This window comes from Eptatretus burgeri, chromosome 11 (assembly GCF_056783735.1).
Source record: "Eptatretus burgeri isolate ZD-2024b chromosome 11, Ebu_testis_v1, whole genome shotgun sequence".
In the NCBI taxonomy this organism is placed as follows: domain Eukaryota; kingdom Metazoa; phylum Chordata; class Myxini; order Myxiniformes; family Myxinidae; genus Eptatretus; species Eptatretus burgeri.
In genome coordinates this window covers 11,788,295-11,792,698 of record NC_140971.1, presented here as the reverse complement: position 1 = coordinate 11,792,698, position 4,404 = coordinate 11,788,295, and the positions used below count along the sequence as shown (strand labels likewise).

Below are 4,404 nucleotides of genomic sequence, written 5' to 3'. Positions count from 1 at the left end.
CGTATTCATAGCGACTTGGTCTTATGTATAACGCATTGGTAACGGACACAGAACGTTTCCGTGTGTTATAGATAACTTATACCAACGAATGCTGAACCTGTTGCTGGCCTACACAACCGATGCCCAACGATAGTCTAACTTAGGCATAGCGCGTTGCACGCATCGCCGACGATGTCGTAACGTAGCCTATTAAAAGGCTGACGCACAACGATTCGAATCATAACTGCCGTAGAAATGGAAGTGACAACATCGCGGTCACACCTTGGCGATCTTGCCAGCGTATGCCGACCTAAGAAAAATGTGTCTAAAACATTGGGGCACGTCAAATACGGTATGAGTAAGTTTGGTATACGTGAGTAGAACGCTAAAGTACGCTATCATACGTCGTAGTAAGTAGAGTACGTCAAGAAATTTTAAACATGTTCAAAATTTTACGACGTACTCGGCGTATGACACACGTTCCGCATGCGATGGGGATAAGTTTTACACACGATATGTGGACGCTTACACACGTCCACAAAGGCTACTTATAAGCTACTCATAAGTCGAAACACGTCGCGGTAATGTCTTTTTTACGCGAAACTTATTTCTAACTTATGTTTGATGTGCTTTGAACCAATTCTTTACGTAGTCCCAACACACATCGACGTATGTAGACGTATTCCAATGACGTCTTTCGGTCGACAAAAAAAATAAATTAACGTGTTTCTAGCTTACAACTGCCATATAAAGACGTGTTCCCAGCGGTTTTGGGAATTGGTATATAAAAATGCTGCTCATAAAAGGGGAACCCAACAGTGTTTTCGAGTCCTTTTTGAGTCGATGTCCATGTCAGCAGTAACAGTATCAGTATCGGTATCGGTATTAGTATTAGTATTAGTAGTAGTTTCTTCATGTTGGCAGTAGTAGGTGAGTGTGAGGGGGAGGGTGTGGGTTATGATGGATCGTCCTTGCGTCCACGTGTCCACGGGTAGGAGACATCTTTTCTTTTCTTTCGGCTAATTTTTTATGTTCTTGCGGCTAATTTTTTATGGGGCTTTTTCAACAATGAGCTATAGCTTGTTTTTACGATTTAGGTCTATTCATAACGGGTTGGACAAATGCACAATGAACTAATAATGTGCATAGAGCGCTTCGATAACTTATAGATATGGTATACCAACGAATAATTATCGTGAAGCCGGCGTTCACAAACTATGCCCAACGATAGCTTAACTTATCCATATCGTGCGGCAGTTTATCTTTGCCGGTGACGTGGGGTTTGCTATTCATAGGCTGCCACTCAACGATTTAAATGGCTGCATCTCCACTTTTGAAAGTAGACGCTTGCGCTCAACAATTCGATTTTTTTTACACTCAACGACTTTTAAACGGTACCACTCAGCTATTTTCATTGTTTACAATGAACGATTTAAATTGCTGTCACTCGCCTTTGTTTTTTGACCCTGGGGTTTGGAAATTTGAAGCGTTTCTTCTGAACGTGTTAAAACGCTCAAACTCGACTATTTTAAATAGACGCTGCCGATGGACAATTGGAATCATAGCCAAGCTAGACATCGAAGTGTGAACATCCTCGTCATGCCGAAGAAAAGTTTGAAGAATGCTGCAAATAAGTGTCCTGGCCGTGGCCGTGGACGCTGACGCAAGGACGATCCATTATACCGACGTCTTTCAGCCTATGAGTAACTTAAAAGTAACGTCTGTCGATGTGTGGCAACGATCGCGTAACGTGCCAACAACACGTTAATCATAGGTTAGAAATAAGTTTCGGGTACGCTAAACATTACCTCGGCGTGTCTCAACTTATGATTAACTTACAAGTAGCATGTGTTGACGTCTGTCAACGATCGCAGACCGTGCATACAACTTGTGGCCAGCGTAGCGGAACGTGTGAGTCATACGCCGGCATACGTCGTGAAATTTCAAGCATGAATAAATTTGAGGACAACCAAAAAGTACAACGTTTAAAGCCAACTTACAACGACGTATGGCAGTGTTTTTCAGCGTGCTCTCAATGTTATCAAAACTTACCCATAACGTATTCAACGTGTGCCAGCGTTTTAGAAAAAAAAAATCAAAAATCGGCATACGTTGGCTAAAACGTCAAGGTGTGACCGGGCCTTAAGGTATACGTTTTGGTCCTAGTTATGTTCTAAAGTAAATTCTGTTTTGTTTTGGTTATATACAGTATATATTTTAAACAATCTCGAGCATGCACACAAAAAGGTAACATTGCTTTTAAGTTGTGGATGAACGTTTGTGTTCGGAAACAGTGGTGACATCCGATGCACGCATTGGTTCCACTTTGTTCCTCTCTTCCTGCAGCTACCAGTGGGTTATATGTGTCAGGGGTCCTGGAAGCGTTCGTGGGAAAAGATGAAGGTGAAAATCAAAAAAAATAAAGATTGCTTGCGGCCATCCACAGTTGCCCACCACCGTCCACCAGGAGCGAAGTGCACCAGAGACATAGCTATCGCGAAGAAGTAACAAAAATGAGACAAGGCCACGTTTCCAAGTGGCAAAGCTCGTGCAAAAGGATAACGCCATTCATGATGTATTGTGCACAAGCCGTTCTGTCTCAGGGGGATCGATCGCTTGATGTCAACACCACCTCTGCGCATCGTGACGACATCCTGCATTGAGTGAAGCGAACTGTTCCACCTTATAATCTATTAATGTTTGTGTCTCCGCGGATATCATTACCTGGAGTGGTGTGTACACCACTGTGGTTTATCAGTGGTGTGTGCAGAACACCTGCATATTGATCCAGTTAGAAAAAAAGTTGATGCGCATTTATACAAACCCCGGGAGTCGTCCTTCCCTATATGTTTGAGAGAGTCGAGCTATTCATGTGCATGGTGCGCATTGCTGTGTTCGTTATGAGACATTGCATTGATATGACGGGTGCACCTGTTTAGATGTGCACACCTGCTTATAATGAGGGGCAGCTCATGCGTGGATGGAAAAACAATTGTTAAAGTTTGTTCCAGATGCATGTCACAGAGCATGCCTTTTTGCATGCACGTTACAGGTTAGTGAGCTGCACGTTGTCAAATCCATCGTGCACCTACATTCCTCTGTTACATTCCCATTAACCCATTAATTCCCACGAGGGACTGAAGACTCAGATTATGCCAAATGTAATCGTTCCTTTTTGCATTTACCACTTGCTGATGGACAGGAGTGGAGTGACGCCGGTGCACACACACACACACACACACACACTCACACACACACACACACATCGTGCCCCCAGGCTGCGCATCACACTCCTCTGCTGCGCTCCAGCTATAGCTGCGGACAAGTGCCCGAGATGCTGCATTTGGCGTGACCCAGGCAGTGAGCCATGCCAATACTGACCGGTGGTGGCGGTGGCGATGCAGACTTCAGTGACCTTCACAGCTACTCCCGTGTACCTCCGCTTCTGCGGCCGTTAGATACTCCGACCGTCAAGGGGCTGCAATACCTGCGTGCGAGGGCACTGAGACCGCGTGAAGAACGTGTGCCGGTGGGGACGCAAATTATCATTAACGTCGGAGGGCTCAGGTATGCCATGCTGTGGACCACCTTAGCCGAGTTTCCATCCACGAGACTTGGTCGGCTGTGCAGCTGCAGCAGTCATGCTGACATTCTGAAACTTTGTGATGACTATGACGTTGCGCGAAATGAGTTTTTCTTCGATAGGCACCCTGGTGCTTTTCGCATGATCATGACCTTCCTGCGCGCAGGGAAGCTGCGATTGTTGCAAGAGATGTGTGCACTTGCTTTTCGTGATGAGCTACGTTACTGGGGTATCGATGAAGCCCATCTCGATTGGTGTTGCCGCCGAAAGCTGCTTTGCCGGATGGAAGAAGGACCGAATGAAGCGCGAAATGAAGTGATGATGGCTTTTCATGCCGTGGGGTTCGAAGGACGTTTTAGCAGAGAGGACGACGTTGCCGACGACGACGACGAAGCAGAGAGATCGCGTTCGAACAGTTTCATGGAAAAAATCCGCGCAATGGTGGACGACCCCCATTCTGGTCTGCCTGGCAAGATATTCGCCTGTCTGTCTGTGATCTTCGTGATGATCACGGCCGTGAGTCTGTGTGTAAGCACAATGCCCGATTTGCGTGCTGAAGAGGACAAGGTTGGTTTACACTTTACAATTACCATCAAAATGAGATTTAGCTGAGCTTCTTCAAAATATATGCCATGATATTTCCTTATCCACAACTATATAATAAATTAATGTGCTCATGCATGGGACGATTTGCTATTTAACAAATTAATTTTGCAAACTTGAATACTCGAAGAGCAATGGAGTTTCTATGGTCGTCTACAGTAGTCTAAGAACAGCAATCATTGTACATGTATCTCCAAGAAGATGAGAGAGAAACAAAATCAAATCATTCATTATTCATG

The 4,404-nt window shown here is 44.9% G+C and overlaps 1 pseudogene; it reads left to right on the top strand.

Annotated features, from left to right (window-relative positions):
- Positions 1–3,267: 3,267 nt before the first annotated feature.
- On the top strand, positions 3,268–4,194 carry LOC147016506 (voltage-gated potassium channel regulatory subunit KCNG1 pseudogene; annotated as a pseudogene).
- The last annotated feature ends 210 nt before the right edge of the window (positions 4,195–4,404 follow it).